At 45.3% G+C, this 19,807-nt stretch overlaps 1 protein-coding gene and 1 pseudogene across 1 annotated transcript in view; both read right to left on the minus strand.

Annotated features, from left to right (window-relative positions):
* The window catches only part of SPATA5 (spermatogenesis associated 5), a 232,759-nt gene that overhangs the window by 61,762 nt on the left and 151,190 nt on the right, over positions 1-19,807 (minus strand). The window lies entirely within an intron of this gene.
* On the minus strand, positions 17,901-19,146 carry LOC118852898 (annotated as a pseudogene).

Here is a 19,807-nt window from a genome sequence, read left to right on the forward strand (position 1 = left end):
ATCCAGGACCCAGAAGGGGTAAGTATGGCAGACCAAGGCCAACAGAGGCTAAAAGAGAAGTGATATTGTCATCAGACCATACTACACATTATCAGAACAGAGAGAAGTAAAAGATAAGGGGGCTGGGAAACAGATCACAAGCCTGGTCTAGGACCATGACACAGTAGTGACAGGGCACTCCAGTTATCAGGGCATCTGCCAAAGCTAATGGTTTCTTGACTCATCTTCATCACAACTTCCTCCTTCCAAAGGCAGAGGTGCCAAGAAGGTGAAGCCTTTTCTGGCCCTGATTCTTAGGATGAGGGAGGCAAAGGGAGATGCAAAGATAAAGATTATGCTCAGATAAGGGATTCTGGAGTTCTTAAATTTCCAAGTGGAAGGCTCATGTGCAAAGGAGAGACCAAGGGTAGGAGCATCCCTGTGGGTAGCTTATGTGGACTGGAGGAGAATATCATAGGAGTGGGGAAATTGAGGCACTAGGAAGTTAGAATATCTGATACAATGAAGGGTTTAGAATGGGGGCAGGAGGTGGGGTAGAATTCCATATACTCAGGCACAGGCATATGCATGAACACAAACAAGTATGTGGAAGAGAAATTGTCTTCCATGTATCTTAAACAACTGCAGAATTCATTTGCTGGCCTAGAGATGGGGGTAGTTTTTTTCTTTCTTTCCAGCTAAACAGGGCTATCCATCACATAACGGGGAACTTCCTGTTTTCAAGCAGCCGAGGAGGCCTGACGTCCAACTCAAATACTGAGCTTGGCAAGAGACCGCTGTGCTGAGAGATGCCTTTAGAGCCCGTCCCACCTGAAGGCTCAATGTAAAAGGAGAGGTGGCTGGTTCCTGTCCCCTTCTACCTTCCTCTCCATCAAGGGAGCAAAATACCATGACCGCAACAGCTGGATGACAAAGGTTACTGCTGCCTCTGACAGATGTTGCTGAATAACCCCAGAATGACATGGGGAAGGGGGAGAAAAGGGCCTCACGTGAAAACAAAAACTGAACTCCACCCCAACAGTACATGTCCTTACCAAAAATCTAGAAGGCTGTAGCAAAAAAGTCAGCCACAACAGGTAACCCGGGCCTTTTTGTAACTAATTTGGGCCACTGGCCATTAGCTAGGTAGTGAGGGAGCAGGGAACAAACACTGGTCTTAGTGTCACAAGATATACAATATCTGTGCAGTTCTAGGTAAGTCCCTTCTTTGCCCCATGACTCAGTTTCCACATCTGCAAATCACGATGACACCATCTGCCCCACAGGGTTACTGTGAAGGAAGTGCATTGTAAATTCTATTTGTAACCTTTTAAGATTTTGTGAACCTTAAAGGGAAAGGATAGACTCAAGTAATACACAAAATAGCCAACTTGTTGTCAGTGACTTAAAACAAGAGACTTGACTTCCGCTTGTCACACTCTGGCTACAGTGGATGGTTGTTTTTGGTAAATGGGATGACAAGGGGCTTTCTGGGTTATCAAGATTTTCAGCATGAGACAAAGAGTAGATAATCGATTTTTATGCATGGCCACTGATGCTGAACAGCGCACAGACCCAGTGAAGCATAAGATTTTGAGTATTATGGAAAAAGCTCCAGAATTAAAGTCAGGGTATGACCAGGGTTGGGGACTCACCTCTCAATCAAGCACTTTGTATATGCCGGGCACGATGCTAAGCACCAGAGATACAAAAAGGGCCAAAAATTGGTGTGAAAACACAGCATAGCTTTTTGTAGTAGAAAGAACTGGGGGACAAAAGAAAAGCCAATGCCTATCAATGGCTCACCAAGTTGCGGTCCGTAAATGCAAGGAATCCTACTATGCATTAAGAAAAATATAGGATGGTGAATGGGAAGATTTCCATGAACTAATGCGAAGTGAGCAGAATGAGGAGAACAACGTGGGTTGTAACTACAACAAGATATGAGAGCATGCCTCCCTTCCTGCTTTATAGAAGTGGTGCTCTGGGTGCTGTCAGATTAGGCTGACTAGTTGGTTAGTTTTCACAAACTGATCTTTTTTTTCTTTTCTGGATTTTGTAACAAGGGATGTTATTAGAAACAAAAGTGACAAAATCTCAATATGCCGATAACAACGTAAAATTAGCTAGGAAACCACTAGTCCTCCAAGGTTCAAACGGCAAATCCAAACAGCAGAAACTAGCTGAGTTTGGAGTGGTGGTGCGCAGAGGTAAGTCAGAGAACTGAGGAACAGAAGGACCTAAGGAAGGACGTGTGTGTGTGTGTGTGTGTGTGTGTGTGTGTGTGTGTGTGTGTGTGTGTGGCTCTGTGGGAGTCCACTAAGACTGAGAGAAAGAACCCAGCATCCAGAATCCATATGGATCCCCCGGTCTTTCCCCAAAAGCCATTTGGGGCAGAGGCTGATGAATCAGGAATTGGCCAGCATGGCAGGAAGCACAAATGGCGTTGAGATTTAACTCCCAGAGATATCAGCACCAGAGGGAAGGAATTAGAAAATCAGAAAGAGGAGATAATATGGAAAAAATAGAGGAGACAATGTCATGTACCCCAACCAAGTCAAAGGCTAACAATGAAGGGAAAACAATTCCTAAAGTCTTTTAAGAAGAAGAAAATCTCCAGGAGGAAGGTCCAGGAGGCAAAGGGAGGGATAGAAGAAGGAGGAAAGAAGTGGGGAAATCTAGTTTCAGTAGTAGGAGAGGGTACCACCAATGAATGCTCCTATGGGAGAAGAAAGAGATACTACAAAGAGTGATGGGGCCGTACAGAGGGTATGACTTGCAGGGATTTGGTGATTAGAGACCATTCATCCTGCCTCAAGAGAAGGGAAAGCAAATGATGGGAGTAATCTATGCCAAGAACAACAGAGGACATGGACCCAGGGGAGAGATTTCAAGGCAAATGGCAAAAAAAAAAAAAAAAAATGGAGACATCAGAAATTCCTACCATGGGTCAAAAGCCTCTCCATCACAGGCAGGAGTTAAGAGTGAACAATAAGAGAAAGAAGGAAGCCCCCGGCAAGACCCACAAAGACAGTAACACAAACTATTTAGAAGCAACCCAAAATCTGAGCCTTAGAAACTTTAATTCCATGAGGAATGTAGAGACTAAAGAAGGACTAAGAAAGCATAAGGGCCATGAGTCAAAGAACAGAAATCTAGAATAGTCAGAAAAGGAAGATAAGTAATGAAGAGAATGAAGGAAAGGAATGCTCTTTAGAAAAGGGTGCAGAAAGTGAAATTAAAAAAAAAAACATAACAAGGAAAGAGAGAAGAGGAAGGGGGATGTTATTTGACTACCTAACCCAATGCAATAAGAATTCTAGTCAATGAAGGGTAGTTGAAGAAAAGATTAAAATTAATTGGAGGCTAAACACCACAATCAACAAGAACTGGTCAATGGAAGAACACAATATTGGTCTTATTTCACCCTCTGCTTGGACTGGGCACCTTGGGGGGAGAAAAAAAAATTATTACAGACACCAGGACTGGATAGGCCCTCTTTGGCTCCTGAAATCCCAGGTTCTCTAATAAATGCAGACCTTTTTACAGTATGGACCGATATGAGTGAGGAGGACTAGGTGACCTTGGAGGCTCCGTCCAGATCTAGAATCTTAATGTCACAGACACATGCAAAGTTCAGAGGACACAGAGGAAGGAAATCACAGAACCCTAGGGCAGAAAGGCTGTCTCTGTATCCCTTGCATATACTAGGTGTTTAATAAATGTTTGCTGAATTTATGTGAATTCAGGCCATCAAGTCCAAATCTTTCATTTTACAGATGAGAAAACCAAGACCCAGCATGAGAGGAAGTGAATGAATGCTTCTAATATTGCTTCTAATACCCTGCAGGAAGCCACAGGTGAAAAGTCTGGTACAACCCTGTCCAAGCCAGCCCTGCTCACTGCTGTCAGCTAGCTCTCTGGGACTGTTAAGCACGAAAAGAATTAAGGAGCAGGGGGGTGGGGGGAGGGGGACTTTTGGCATTCGTGGAAACAACATTCAGAAACAGCCAGCCGGAATCCTGGAGGAAGTCCCCTGACAGAGTGAAAAAGCCACAGCACCAAAGATGGAAGCCATGTGTGGGGAGCACACAGAGAACAAGAGAAAACTCTACTGTGGAATCCCCAGAGGCTTCAGGCCTCCACAGCAGGACTGGTGGGAAAAAGCCAGGCTAGAATGTTAAACCTTCATGAACGGGGCCCAGCCACTTACCCATCAATCCCAGGACATTCAGAAGGACTGGCAAAACCTAAAGAACAGACACACCCCTAAGTACTGGGGCCCCCTCTCCCAAAGGTGTTGTTAAAACAGTTCAATGTAAAGGCTACAAGGCAATTTGGGGGGACTCCAGGGGGGATGAAAGAAGTCCATGAACAGAAACGCCATCTTCCCATTCCAAGACAAACTTGTTTCTCAGAAGGAAGCAGGGAAGACTGAAGGTTAAAAGAAAGAATATTATGATTGGGCCTCTCTCTGATCCAAAGGTCCTTCCATTGTAAAAAGGAGAGCTCAGGTATTGGGGGACTGGGCCCCTTACAGATTACTGTGGCATTGTGGGAATTCCAAGAGACATGGCCAGAGTGCAGCATGGGGACTGTCCAGCTGAGTTCTCTTGTGTTTGCTATGTAATCTGCCAACCTTCTTCCCTGCATATATTTCCTTTGTAATATCTTTTAATTAATAACACATAATAGTTACAAGCATTTATAAGTTCTGTACCAACAGGGTCTCATTTGACCCTCTCAACAACCCAGGCAATATTATTATCCCCATTTGACAGATGAGAAAATGGTAGCAGAGGTTAAGTGACTTGCCCAGGGTCATACAACTAGTAAGTGTCTGAAGTCACATCTGAACTCAGGTCTTCCTGACTCTAAGTGCAGCATTCTATCTAATGAACTAGTTGTCTCATAAAGACTAATTAATTTAAACATAAGTAGTTACTAAATAAGCTTATTTGATTGTATTAACATATTGCCTGGTATATACCAATCACTCCTCCCTCCCTTCCTTCCTCTGCCTTGCCTTGCAAAGTGGCACACTGTGCTGGGTAGGAGTCAGAAAGACCTAAGTTCAAATCTAGCCTCAGACACTTACCACCTGTGTGACCCTGGGCAAGTCACTGAACCCTGCTTGCCTCAGTTTCCTCACCTGTAAAATGCGGATAATAATAGCAATTATCTTTCAGGGCTGTTGCGATGATCAATGAGATGATACTTGGAAAGCACTTTGCCAGTGGCTGGCACACATTGAGTGCTCTCTATATAAACACTAGCTATTATTACTGTCGCTGTGGGTACCATTACATTACAAGGCCATCGTGATGACCAAATGAAATGATGATTGTACAGCCTGGAACAGACTAAGCTCCTGCTTTTGCATTGGTGACATCATCGCCATCACCCCTTGCCTTCTTGTCATCCTTCCTTCCCACTATTGTGCAATATGGAAAGGCAGCCTGACCACAATGGCTGGAGAGCCAGCCTTCACAGTTGGAAAGCCCAGGTAGGGTTCAAGTCCCACCATTTCCTTCCCTTTTCTGTGTCCCCAGGCAACTCCCTAAGACTCCCAGCTGAAAAGCAGGTTGCCCATCTACCCTGGAAGAGGGACTTCCTCACGAAGAGCTCTATGATGAAATCACAGATTTGGGGGGGAAAACACAATTTTTCAATGTTACATGTTTAATAAAATATTTAGTTTATAACAGGAGGTTCACTGAGGAATTTGAGGGAATGATAAATATATCTAGAAATGAGGGAGATATAAAAAGTGAAAGATGCAAAAAAAAATACTCTTAAAACCATTCTGGTTTTGTTTTTTTTTTGTTTTTTTTTTTACAAACCCAAACAACAAAAAAAGAAAGAAAGAAAGGAAATAAGTTAAAAGGAGAAAGCCTCCCTTCCCCTGCTGCCTCTCTCATTTCTTTCTCTGGAAAAAGTCATGTTTCCCCAGCTCCCCTGAGGACATGGACGCTGCAAACCTCGTCACATCGGAGTGCATATTTTATATCACTGGCGGAAGTCTGATGCTATCAATTCTGAGTGGATCCCAAGGCCACAGGAAGCACGGAGGGCCCCTCGGGACACAGCTGCGAATAGTTACTGAGCTCTATCTCGGGGAGGAATTTGGAAATCGGGATGATTGCCTGTATTCACTCCATGGGGGCGAGGGAAGGGGGGAGCTGAAAATACTGCAGAGCCACAGAGTGCTCTCCAAAAACCTATGGCTGACATTGAAAATGGTCCCTGTGCATGAAGGGGTTAGCGCTTAGGAAAGGAGGCCCTAGGAAGCAGTTCTAGGAGGATACACCTCATGGCCAACACCCACAGGTGGACCCAAGGTGTGTTCTATGCCATCACTTACTGGGCTTCCCCCACCCCCAAGCACCTTCCTACCCAAGGCTTCTTAACCTGAGGCCAGTGTTGTGTTTTGTTTTTTAAGTATTTTCATAACTGTATTTCAATAGAATTAAATCCCTTCGTAAACTTAAACATTTTATTTTATGCATTTAAAAGCATTATTCTGAAAAGGCATCCACAGGATTCACTAGATTGCCAAAGGGGACCACAACAGAAAAAAAGGTTAAGAACCTCTGGACTGGAGGACTGGTCTCATCAGAGATGTTTCCATCAATCCAGAGAATTTCAAGGACTTGACTAGGGCTGGGGAACCTGCAGCCGAGGACACACGTGGCCCTCTAGATCCTCAAGTGTGGCCCTTTGGGTCCAAATTTGTTCTGTGAAATTTAGATTCAGTCAAAGGGCTGCACTCGAGGATCTAGAGGGCACATGTGGCCTTGAGGCCTCAGTTTCCCCACCCCTGGACTTGACAAACTCATTCATCCTTTCCTGAAAAGGACCAGAGCCATGCAGAGAGGTGACCGGTATACAGAGGGAAGGAACCTGGAGACCAGTCAGTACAACAGAAAGGACACTGGGGTCCCAGTCAGGGAACCTGGCATTTGCTCCTTGGGTGATCCTAGGCAAGAACTTGGCTGCCTTCTTGCATTCCTCCTAAAGGTGGCGCAGTGGATAGAGTGATGGACTTGGAGACGGAAAGACCTGAGTTGGAGTGCCACTCTCATCCACATCATTCTGTGTGAACCTGTATAAGTCACTTCTTCTCTTCTGCCTCAGTTTCTCTATCTGTAAAGTGGGGGTAATAAAAGCACCCGCCTCCTGGGCTTATAAGAATCAAAAGGGCTAATATTTGTGTTCACGTAGGAGAACCTTAAAGGCTCCAAAGTGCTGTATCAATGCCAGGAAGGCAGCTGAAGGATTACGACTGCCACTCTACATATGGGAAAGCCGGGAATCAGCTAAGATCGTCTGCCTCCAAGGGCAGTGGTCTTTCCAACAGACGACACTGCCTCTCAGAAGCAAAGTTTTGTTGTTCAGTTGTTTCAATCTTGTCTAACTCTTTGTGACCCCATTTGGGGTTTTCTTGGCAAAGACACTGGAGCTCATTTTACAGATGACGAAACTGAGGCAAACAGGGTAGAGTGACTTGCCCACGGTCGCACACCTAGTCAGTGTCTGAGGCCAGATTTGAACTCACCAAGATGAGCTCTCCTGATGCCAGACCTGGCACTATCCACTGCACCACCTAGCAGATTTGACAAGCAAGCCTTTATGAAGCACCTACTATGTGCCAGGCACTGGACTAGGAGCTAGAGAAGCAAAGACAGAAACAGGACAGTCCCTTCACTCAAGGAGCTTATAACAGATCAGTAGTGAGGAGCAGAATTCGCACAGATAAAGACAGATTACTCACAAAGTAATATCAAGAAGGCATCGATGGCTAGATGGGCTGGAAAATGCCTTGTGGGATGGGGGCTCCTGAGTAGGGTCTGGCTGGCCAGTCTGGACAGAATGGTGAGGTTGTGATAAGGGGTCATGTTGAAAGGGACAAGAGCCAGATGATGGAGCTGCCTTCAGGGCCAAACTGGGGCCTTGGTATTTTATTGTGGAGGTAACAGGTAAGCACCAAAGAGCTTGGAGGTTTGGGATGCCACAATTGGATCTTGTTTTAAGAAAAGCAATTTGGCAGTTTCTCGAACAGCAGTCTCCATTGGTCTTTTCATTCCCATCGCTGTGGAAGACGAGGAAGATGTACTGGTGGTTGAAGCACCTTCAGGTGCGGTGGGTAGAGAGCGCTGGGTCTGGAGTCAGTAAGACCCACATTCCAATCTGGCCTCAGACACTTTCTAGTTGTGTGACCCTGGGCAAGTCACTTAACCTCTATTTGTCTCAGTTTCCTCACCTGTAAAATGGAGATGATATTAGCACCTACCTCCCAGGCTCAGTTCGAGGACCAAATGAGTCCAGTGCCAGGCACAGAGCAAGCACAATCTAAACGCTCACCCTCATCCTTCCTATACTGGTTCTGTTTCTTTTGCTCCGTATCAGTTTATACAAATCTTCCCATGCTTCTCTGATTTCCTCCTAGGCATTGTTTCTTACAACACAATTCCTCCCTCTGGACACCTTTCCCCAGCGAGGGGCACCCCGCTCTCCAGCTCTCTGTCCCCAGAGTGCTATGACAAACACTTTGGTCCACACTTTACCACTGTTTTCTTTTACTTTCTTGGGGACACACGTCCATTAATCAGACTGCTGGAAAGCTGAACCATTTTCCTTCAACCTGAAATACACTCTAGCTGGATCAGTCCCTAGCTCCAACCTGGGACTCAGCATGCCCCGCTTCCCCCAGCCTGTCCCTCCAACATAGACAGATGTTTACACCTTTTCTCCTTTTCTTTTTTGGGGGGAGGAGCCGATTTGTGTGGGGTGATGTGAGACATCAGGCTTGTTTTAATTTCCATTATTTGGAGTGTTTTCATGTGGCCAGTTTGCACACCATTAAAGAAAACTGTTTGCTCATATCCTTTGAGTAATTATGGACCAGGAAATGGCTCATGGTCGTACAAATGTGTCAATTTCCCTGGACATCTTGTCCATCCATCGTTCAGTGGAGACATCTGATGCAATTCCATCCCTCTCCCCCATTCTAATGTTTCTCTTGCAATTTCTGTCATTAGGATTTTATTTATGAAAAAGCCTTTTAATTTTATGTCCTAGAAACTGTCTTTTATCATCTCCTTTATCACTTGTTTAAGAAATCTCTCCTCATCCCACATAATTGTGAAAAGTTTTGGATCTCTTTCCTTTCTATTTTTTTTTAACAGTGCAATTAAAAAAAAATAAAATAGAAGGAATGTCAAGATTGATGTGGTACAGCTTCTCCAGCAGCAGGTCTCCTTGTCTGTCACAGGCAAGGATTTCACATTTAGAATTATCCCTCCTTACCTCCCAGCTCCCTTCATATGCTGTCCTCTCCTGATAGAACGTAAGGTTCTTGAAGGCAAGGGCTGCCTGGCTTACTGTATAACCAGCACCTGGCACATCATAAGCACATAATAAATGCATCCCTCTGTCTCTGTCTCTGTCTTTCTGTCTCTCTCTCCTCTCTGTCTCCTTCTCCCTGTCTCTCTCTCTTTCCCCCATTCTATCCCTCTTTCTCCCTTATCTCTCTTTCATTCTCCCCCCTCCCTCGCTCTCTCTTTCCTTTCTTCCTTCCTCTGTCCCTCTTTTTCTCCATTCTCTCTCCCTCCTTTTCCTGCTCTCTCTCCCTCCTTCCTTCTCTCCTTTCTTTCCTCTCTCTCTCCCCCTCTTCTTCCCTCTCTTACTCTCTTCCTTCTCCCTCCTTCTCTCCTTTTTCTCTCCTTCCCTCTCTCCTTCTCTCTCCTTTCCTCCTTCCCCCGCTCTAGACTAAAGCTTATAGATGGTCTAAAAACAACATTTCCTAGCACATTCTGCTGCCTCCCTGACCACTCTGCAGGAGAAGGGGGTGAGTTGCTAAGAGATGGGAGGGTGGCTCACAGATATTCCTTGGAGAGAAAACAGTTGGCAGAGATGGCTTTGTCAAACACGTAACGGAAACAAGAACCACTATTTCATGAGATTATCTGGCCATCTCCTCCTACAATATTTGCAGAAAGACCATTGTGAAAAGTCACCGCTTAGGCATCGACATTAGTTTCTTGGGATGAAGTGGAGGAGAAATTCTAGGCAGAACTCTAGAAAGGCCAACAAATGAAGACAACACACACTCTGACATTCAGTGACTTTGATGCAAAGATGAGGATAGGGAGGGATAGAGGGAAAGCTGGGGTCAGGAGAGAGGAAGGAGAGAGGAAGAAAACATATAGACTACACAGAAGACCATGAGCACTTTCTTGAAAAATAGAATTGGGGGAGGGGGACCACACAGGGTGAGCAACAAACAACACCACAAAAAGTGATTGGAGCTATCTCAGAATCCACTCTCCACAGAGAGTGAGACCGTCAATGAATCAGGGCAAAGACCAGAAACAGTAAAAAGCAAGGAAGAACAAAAGTAATAAGAAATCCAATTAACCATGCAATTGAAATGGTATAGCTATGTGACCCTAGGCAAGTCACTTAATCTCATTTGCCTCAGTTTCCTCATCTGTCAAATGAACTGGAGAAGGAAATAGCAAATCACTCCAGTATCTTTCCCAAGAAAACCCCAGCTGGGATCACAAAGAGTCAGACTCAACTGAAAATGACTCAATAACACCACTATCCCGAAGTATGTAAACCAGTAATGGACATCAGAAATGACATCAACACCAGTCACAATGATTTTAGGCACACGTTTCTGCTACATGGAAAATTTTAAACACTGATAACCAAACTTGTGAAGTGCTGCTCAAACAAATGTTTTTAATGTGATTCATGGTAACCTCATTACCGAATGCACAGTGATATATTCTAACGAAGAAATCTATCAGAAGCGGCTTTTTTGCTTCCTGAGTTTTTTTTTAAAACAGGGACAGAGTAAATTAAGATATGTAGGATGAATATTTCTGCTCGTCATTTCCCAGTCCTCTTCAGCTGCTTAATCTGTGAAATTCAGTTACCATACATGATGTTAATAGCTAATATTAAGAGATGAGAGGGACCTTAAAAACACACAGAAGTTCTAGCTCATGACTGTGGAACCTGGGTAAGGATAATTTAGAGTAATTTCAGTTGCTAAGTATGGACTGTGGCAAAGGATCCCTTTTATACTGAAGACTGATATTTAAAATTCCTGCATGTTTTATTCTACTATGCTCTTGAAAGGAATTTGGTAAAAATCTATTATGGAAGAGCAAGCAGCATCCAATTCTGGGCACACGGCAGGAAAGTCAGACTGTATTGTTCTTCGGGGGAGGGCCTTGAGGATGTGACATTGTTGGTTAGGAGGTCTTTCTTAATATCCCCAATGGTGAGTATGTGTCTTTCCTTCCCTGTTCCTTGCCAAAGTCACTTTGTATGTGAATTTTATATAATTGTGCAACAGAATATTGACTTCTTGAAGGGACTGACTTTTTGTCTTTCTAAAACTTGTTGTCCTTCATGCTCAGAGAGGACCAAAATGGCATCACGATGTTGTCGTCAATGGTCAGTAGGCACTTTTAAAAAAATACTAGTTTGCTGAACAAATGAATAAAAGTTTAACATCTGGGAGACTGTGGCATCGTGGGAAGAGCCCTGAATTTGGAGTCAGAGGAACTGAGTTCAAAACCTGACTCTGCTACCTGGATTCAGTTTCCTCATGTGTAAAATGGACATAACAGCAGTAATGCTCACCTTACGGCTTCAGGGGGATCCAGCAGACTTTCAAAGGCACTACAAATATTACTGTTATTTGCCAATGTGCTGAACTGAACTGTACCAACAAAAAACCACCGTCAGTGCCATGGTGGCACCAAAGACAAGGAGCCTACCACAATGTGACAGGCAGAACCTGCCGGAAACAAATGAAAAGGGAAATCCATGTGGAAGGTGAGCTGTCAAACAGCAGCAGTGAGGTCTTAGCCATGCTTGATAAGGACGGCACGCTCCCTTCCAGGAAACCAGCCTGGCCTCTCTCTCATGTCGCTGCTGTCAGAACATGTTCCCCTGAAGCCGGGATCACGCTGCACAAAGAACGCAGCGATGGTTATCTCTGGAGAGCATGACACAGCTCCTAGGTGCAGAGCCCTGGAGGCCGGCCAAACCCCACTGCAAAGCCCGTCCAAGGGAGGGCTCACGTTACCGCCCCAACCTTCTTCTCGAAAACGCAAAAATGAAGTAAAAGTCTGCCACGTGGGCCTGGCTCTTCTCTGTGCGGCTACAATAGCTCTGATTTCTTGCTTTGGTTTTTGTTGCTTAAACTAATGAACTGAAAAAGAAAAAAGAATTCTGCTCCACCAGCCCCTCTGTGCCAAAACTGTGGCCTGTCCACATGAACTCCTGGAGATGGCAGCAGCCCCATATCTATAACAGCTAGCAGGCATATAGCGCTCTAAGGTTTGTGATGCGATTTCGTCAACGTTTATGAAGAGCCTACTATGTGCTGGGCACTCTGCGAAGCACCAGTGATACAAATAAGAAAAAGAAAGGCAACCCCTGCCCTCCGGAAGCTTACAATTTAATCAGAGAAGACAACACTCAAAAGGAAGTTGAGAGGGGGAGGGGGTGGCAGAGGGTTCCCAGCAAGGAGAGCAGCTGAGTCACCTAGAAAGCTCTACGTGAGCCCTCCATAAAGGAAGGCTGGAGGAGGGGCTTATTGTCCGCTCCCCAGCCTTCCAACAGAAAGGAGGGTACCTGAGGGAGGTGCTGAGGATCACAAGCTGAGTCAGTCTTCATGGTGATGAGATTTCAGTAAATCGTGACCTTATCAAAGGGAGGGGGGCAGGAGAAACTAAGCAGAGCCATTTTTGATGGAAAAATTAGAGTCCGCTTTACATTTCTTATCTCATTTGATCCTCACAACAACCATAGCTATTCTTAGTCTCATTTTACAGATGAGGAAACTGAGGCAGACAGGTGAAGAGACTTACCCAAGGTCATGCAGCTACATCTGAATTCAGGTCTTCAAGACTGCAGGTCTGCCCTTCTTCCCACTATATTCCCCTCAACGTTTTCAGGAGTTCCATTAGCATGTCTTATGCATGACATACCTCAAAACCCAACAAAACGAGTGGTCATAAGGAAGGAACCAAAACCTGTTTCCCTTTTCTTTCCACCACCCACACACCCACCCCCAGATTTGCAGTGTTAACCCAATAATCTCAAAAAATCGGATTCAAGTAGTAGACACTGCTTAAGGTTTTGGCAAAAATCCACTTGCCATTGCAGAGGACTGGGGACCAACGCGTGGCCCCCCGGGGCTGTCCTTGGCAGTAGCCAGTTAACGCCTGACATTTATATATGGGGCCCTTCGATTTTCAGGGTGCTTGCCCTGAAAACAACCTTTCAAAATACAAATATCACGGTCCCCATTTGACAGATGGAACAGCTAGGTGACACAGTGCATAGAGGGCTGGGTCTGGAGTCAGGAAGACTCATCTTTCTGAGTTCAAATTTGACCTCTGACACTTAGTAAGTATGTGACCCTGGGCAAGTCATGTAAACCTGTTTGCCTCAGTTTCCTCATCTGTAAAATGAGCTGGAGAAGGAAATGGCAAACCATTCCAGTATCTTTGCCAAAAAAATAAACAAACCCAAATAGGGTCATGAAAATTCAGGCGTGACTAAAAACAACTGAATGACAGAAATTTGACAGGTAGGGGGCTGAGTTTTAGAGTAATTAAATCCAAGGTCCCACAGGTAGTGGGTGAAAGAACCAGGAAGAAGCTAGAGATTTCTACATGGTCCTCAGACCACAGTATACCTTCCCACCATTTGTTTTTCCTCTATAGATCAGGATAGTTTAATAACGATTAACTGTTGGGTCAGTCCTATGTAGTAGATAGGGAGGGAGGGAGTTAGGAAGACATGAGTTCAAATTTACTTCAGTTAAGTTCTAGTAGCGTGATTCTAAGCAAGTCACTGAGCAATCTCCTGCCTCAGCTTCGCCATCTGTAAAATGAGTGAGACTGGGCCTGATCAAAGTATTTGAGAGTTGGGAGGGCCCTTATGGTCATCCAGTCCAAAAGCATCCCCATTGTGGCACACTCAGTGAGCGGTCATGTAGTTAGTGTCTGCTTAAAGATCACCAACGGGAGGAACCCTCCAGGTGTCCAGGCAGTCCGTTCTCCTCTGGGACACCTCTAACAGACAGGACGTTTTCCTAAGTCATTAAGCCTAAATTAGCCTCTTCTCAGCTTCTACCCATTTCTCCTGATTCTGCCCTCTGGGGCCACATGCAACGAATCTCATCCACTCCCCACTTGACAGGCCTCCCAATATTGCTCAAAGACGGCTGTCATGTCTCCCTTGAGTCTTCCCTCCTCCAGGCGAAATCTCCCCTGCTCCTTCAACAGATCCTTCTATGATGATACAAACTTAAGAAGGCTTACCACCCTGGCCACCTTCCTCTGGCTCATCCTTCTTAAATTGCGGTGTCCAGGACTGAACATCATACTACAGAGAGGATCTGACCGTGGACCATCCTCTCCTTATTCCTGGATGCTAGTCCATTCTTAATACAGGCCAAGGTGCCAAGACCTTTCTGAGCTGCCACATTACACTGTGGACTCACAAGGCTGGTGTTAAATGTTAAAAATTTTTTAAAAATGTTAAGCGAAGCACATATCCCTGTGGTACTCAACTGGAGACTTCATGCCATTCTGTCTAATTTGGCTGGAACATTGAGGCCATGGGGGAAAGGACAGGAAAGGCTGGAAAGGGACAGTGGGGCCTTGAATACCAGGCAGAGTAGTCTGAATATTACCCCACAGGTGACAGGGAACAGTAGGTCAAAAGGAAGTTTTGCTTTTTTTTTTTTAGGACAGCAGTGACATGAGTAAACCCATGTAAGAGAATGATGATCATGCTAGCAATATGGAGGAGAGACTGGAAGTAGAACAGCAGGGAGGGGAGGAGATCTCTATGATGACTATTCCAACAATCTAGGCAGTAAGGAGGGTCTTGCCAAAATGGAGGCATCAGGAATAGTGAGGAAGTGATGGGAGAGCCCCTTTGGAGGCATACTCTTGGGGCCTTGGTACCTGATGGAATAGGAGAGAGGAGAGAGTTAAAGATGGCATCCATGGTCTAGTACAAGAGCCATGACCTCCCTGGAGATGTTAAGGCCTCAAAGTCACCCAGCATTGCAGAAGCAGAGCCAGGCCTCAATCCCAGGCCTCCTGATGGTCAAATAGCACCCTTCTTACTGGAATACAATGATAACTGAGTGTTTACCAAAGAGAATGCTTTTTTTGGTTTTCTTCAAGAACAAAGATCTACAAACTTTCCCAGTGCATCAGTCTTTCTTTTCTAATTGTTCATCATTAACACTCTTCATTCACTGTCAGGTTGCCTATGTTCTTAGTTTAGCTAACCAACATTACTATCTGAAAAAGATCCAGGACTTCAAGTTCCATCTGGGTTGAAAGAGTGGCTGGCACAAATAGGAAGTCAAGGCATTCTAGGCTTCCTTAATAGAAGCCCAGAGTTTAGTATGAGGAAGCTGGGGCTTAGATACTGGTAGACTTCTGAATCTGCAGCCATCTCTTTCGGTAAGCAGAGGGATTCCCTCTCTTAGGATGAATAGCTGGGCTTTGCTGGTTTGATGCTCAATCATGAGGCTCTAAGTGATCTATTTTCTACCAGAATATAACATGCTGCCCCACCTCCAAGTCAGGCACACTAACTAGCAGAATACAGAATGGACTGAGAAGGACTGAAGCATTGAGTGCCTCACTCGAGTCCACCAAAGACCCGGGAGTTAAACAGAAATCGGAGCCTTCTTCTCTGGCATTGGTCACACGCTGCCTTTGCCCCTCCAGACGATCGATTGGTGGTTTCTTCCTTCCTCCCCCACCTTTATAGCTCCCTGCAGCACCAACCATCCATTAGATGGCTCAAGGCTTCTTCTACAGGATCCTGGGCCCTGCTCATTGCAGCAGGATCATTCCAAGCCACCACTCGGAAGCAGGGTTTCCTGCCAGGCAAACACTTCAGGAAATGGAACATAACTGGAAGGTATAATTTTAGCCAGGGAGTTCACGGAATAGAGTAGGGAGGCCATATATTACAGGGGAAAGGGCTTTGAGGTCATGCAGATTGCGCCACTTTGTAGATGAAGAATCTAAGGCCCACAGGGGTGAAGGGCTTAGGAACTGAGATCCAAAAGGGACTTCAAAGGCCATATGGTTTAATGTACCCATTTTACAGATAAGGAAACTGAAGCCCATGGAGGTGAAGAGGCTTGTGAAGATCACACAACTAGTAAGCTGGGATTTAAGGCCGAGACCTCTGACGCCCAACCCAACACTCTGTACTACATCTCAGGGCCGGCTTCCAGCCGAACTTCCTCTGAGGGGATCCCAGGCAAGGCAATTCAATTCAGCAAGCACTCACCAGAAACCAGGGACGGTTTCAGTGATAATTCCCCCCACCCCCAAGCATTTATGAAGTGCCTACTATGTGTCAGGCACCGTCCTAAGGATCTTACAAAGATTATCTCATTTACTAAGGAGGTAAAACCACAGGGGAGAACATAACCACTCAACCAATGTGGGCGAAAGTCTCTGTCAACTGTCTCTCCGCTAAATAATATTTGGAGAAGCTGGGCCTCAGTTTCTTCATCTGTAAAATGAGGGGTTATAAAAATAGGGCATGAAAGGAAGAACTAATATAGAGGAAGCAGGTGGGGGGGAGGGCTGATAATGTTGGAACCTTACTCTCATTTGGGTTGAAGAGGAAACAACGTGTATATCTGGAAGGGTGTAGAAGGTGAAAAAACTGGAGGACAGGATCGGGGACGGACTTTGAGGGATATGTGGATCAGGATTTGGGAGGATGAGAGGCTTTTGGAGGGGTGTGTGCATGGAGATTAGGAAACAGGGGAACTCTTGGAAGGGTGGGTGAAGTGGGAGAGAAGGTAACGGATAGAGTAAAAAGACAGGCTGAGAAAGGAAACAGTCAGTAAAAAGAAGATGGAGGGAAACTCACAAACAGCAAAACTATCTAATATATTAAGTATTATATTATAAATATGCAAGTAAACATTAAATCTGAATGGGATGTTTATAGCAGCTCTCTTGGGTGGCATCAAAGAACTGGAAATTGCGGGAATGCCTACCAATCGGGGAATGGCTGAACAAGTTGTGCTGTATGGTTGTGATGGAATACTATTGAGCTCAGTGATCACAGGAAAACATGCAAAGACATGCACGAAATACTGAAGAGTGAAATGAACAGAACCAAGAGAACATTCTATAGAGTAACAGCGATATTGTTTTCAGAATAACTTTGAGCGAACAAGTTATTTTGACTTAAATACACAAATTAAAACTAAAGGATATATGAAGAAAGATGCTATCTCCATCGAGAGAAAGAACTGATAAATACAAATATGTATAGAATAATTTTACAGATATGTATATACCTATTTGTATCTAATGGTAACCATCTCTGGTGGGGAGGGGAGGGAAGAAAAAAAAGAGAAAAAAAAGAAATTTCCATGATAACTCTGATGTCTATTTGGAGGGAGCAGCAAGTTGTCCAGGTAGATTTGCAGTTTCATGTGCAATCATCTTTTTTATTGTACTGTGTTGTGGAAATGCTTGTTTTGTTCCATGAATTGAAAATAAATTTGTAGTACAAAATAAAATAAAATAAAATGACAGGTTTGGTCTCGATGGCCCTCTGTGGTTCCTCTGAGCTCAAGGTCTGTGATCCTATGAAGATATCGAACTAAAGGGGAAAGGGACCAGCAAGCCCACCAGGCGCCCCATTACAACAGGCCAGAGATTGATTTTAGGAGCTCTTCAGGAGTGTCTCTCCAACCTCTTATTTTTACAGAAAAACAGCCACCACCTGATCCAGTGACTTTTTTATGCCAAATGGAGGGCAGTGTCTCCTACACCCCCACGTAAGGAAGCTGGGGTGGATAGCTTGAAAGGGTAGCCTATTGTCTAGATGATGGTACAAGATAACAAGACACCTCCCTTTCGGCTGCTGTGCGTGGGCACAGTGTGGCCTTTCCCATTGTATCCTGTGAAGATGGCCCTAAACTGTAGCTTTTTGGCCAGACCACTGCCCATTGCCAAAGGAGTAGAACTTGCCCCGACTTAGCTCGCTCACCTCCTCTCCTTGACTTCCCCACTTCTCTTGCCGAACCATTTCCAGCAGGTCAATACTGGTCTGCGCAGCCCAGTGTGATGTGGGCATGGCTGCCTCAGGGCAGGTTGTCACTAGGCGTCACCTTGTCCACATCCGCCGGCCACAGCGGCAGCTGCTGGCAGCTGCTGTTCACTCAACTCCACCTGGGCACCCATCGTCTTCGGTGTCACAAACAGTGCAGAGACAGTCAGGGTGAAGGCCTTAGAGTAGGATTTCTTGACCACATCCTGCTGGGCATACTCATTGGCCCCTTCAGCCTTCCCATAGTCACAGAACTTGGTGGTGCAGTGCAGCACTCTCGGAGGCCTCTTCACAAACTAGGAAGCCAAGGCAATCTTCTCCTTAGGTTCATCCCCAGACCCAAAGTGCTTTATCTCCTTCTTGAAGGCCTTGTGGCTGCTCAGCTCATCCAGGAATGTCTGTCCAACCTTCTGCAAGTTCTCAGAACCCTTCTTGCTCAGGAACCAGCCAAAGTAGAGTGGCAGAAAGTCCTTCTCCACTCCAGGTTTCAGCTTCTTCAAGCCATCAGCAGACAGCTGCCATTGGTTCTTCTCCTTAAGCAGACTACAGTCCAGCCGCCATGATGTCTTAGGCTCCACCAGCACCACCAAGTACTGGTACTGGTCAGCGATGTCAAAGATCTTCTCCAGGTGGTCACGCTCATGGTGGGTGTCATCCAGTACTAGGACTCTAACATCATGGCAGCAGGAGATGTCCAGGTCCTCGTCCAGCTGCTTGTATTCCTCATGGTAGGCACCCTGGGAGCCTGGATTTATCGTGTAGGCATCAGCAGACACCATCTTGGTGCCATCACGATACCTATCCACGATGGCTCGGGCCAGTGTGGACTTCCCACTGCCTGGTAGCCCCCGTAGGACAAAGAGAGTCTTGCGCTCACGAAATGTGTTCGCAGTCTCCTCGTCCATCAGGAATGGAAACTGTAGTTCAGGCTTGTCCTTGGCAGCTGAGGATGACATCTTGCGGAAGAAAATCTTGGGCAAGAATGTGTGACTTTTCCAAGAGAAACCTCTGTTCATGATGAGGAGGGGATGCACCTCCACCTCTGCAAGGGCTCTATCCGTGGCCTGGGAGCCGAGTGAAACGCTGGGACCCCTGGCCCCAGGGGGTTTTACATAGTCGGGGCCTTAAGCAGTTTCAAGCCATTTCAGGGTGTAGGGCAGAGACGAAGACAAGAACATAAAGGGGATTAATGGTGGGCTTAATGGTGGGCTTCAATTTCAGTGTAACAATGTAAGGTAAATTTATTTAAAAAAAAAAAGCCAAAAGCACAGTGAAATCAGTAAATTAGTTAACATCCACACAGAAAACTATTCCTTATTTAAAACATGTCACTAACAAATAATTTCAAGACCAATTGATATATAAGTCCACCATGGCTGTGTGCCTAGGCTTAAGCCCCTTATCATGGATCTTGAATATAACTGAGGATGGCTTTCAAGTGCAAGAAGAAAAAGATCCAAAATATAGTAATCATGTGTCTATCTATATGTGAGAGGACTAATATTTACCAGTGTTTCCCCACTCTTCCCTCCTTCCCTTCTTTAAAAGGGATTAATTTTCCCTAAAGGAAGACAAAATGGCAGAGGGTCTCGATTGGTTCCTGTTTCTCTGATGTAGCTTCCTGGCCATCTGAGGACATAAAAAGCCCCGTCCATGTACAGTTGGGGCCCCTCTGACT

This window comes from Trichosurus vulpecula, chromosome 6, assembly GCF_011100635.1.
Source record: "Trichosurus vulpecula isolate mTriVul1 chromosome 6, mTriVul1.pri, whole genome shotgun sequence".
Classification (NCBI taxonomy): Eukaryota; Metazoa; Chordata; class Mammalia; order Diprotodontia; family Phalangeridae; genus Trichosurus; species Trichosurus vulpecula.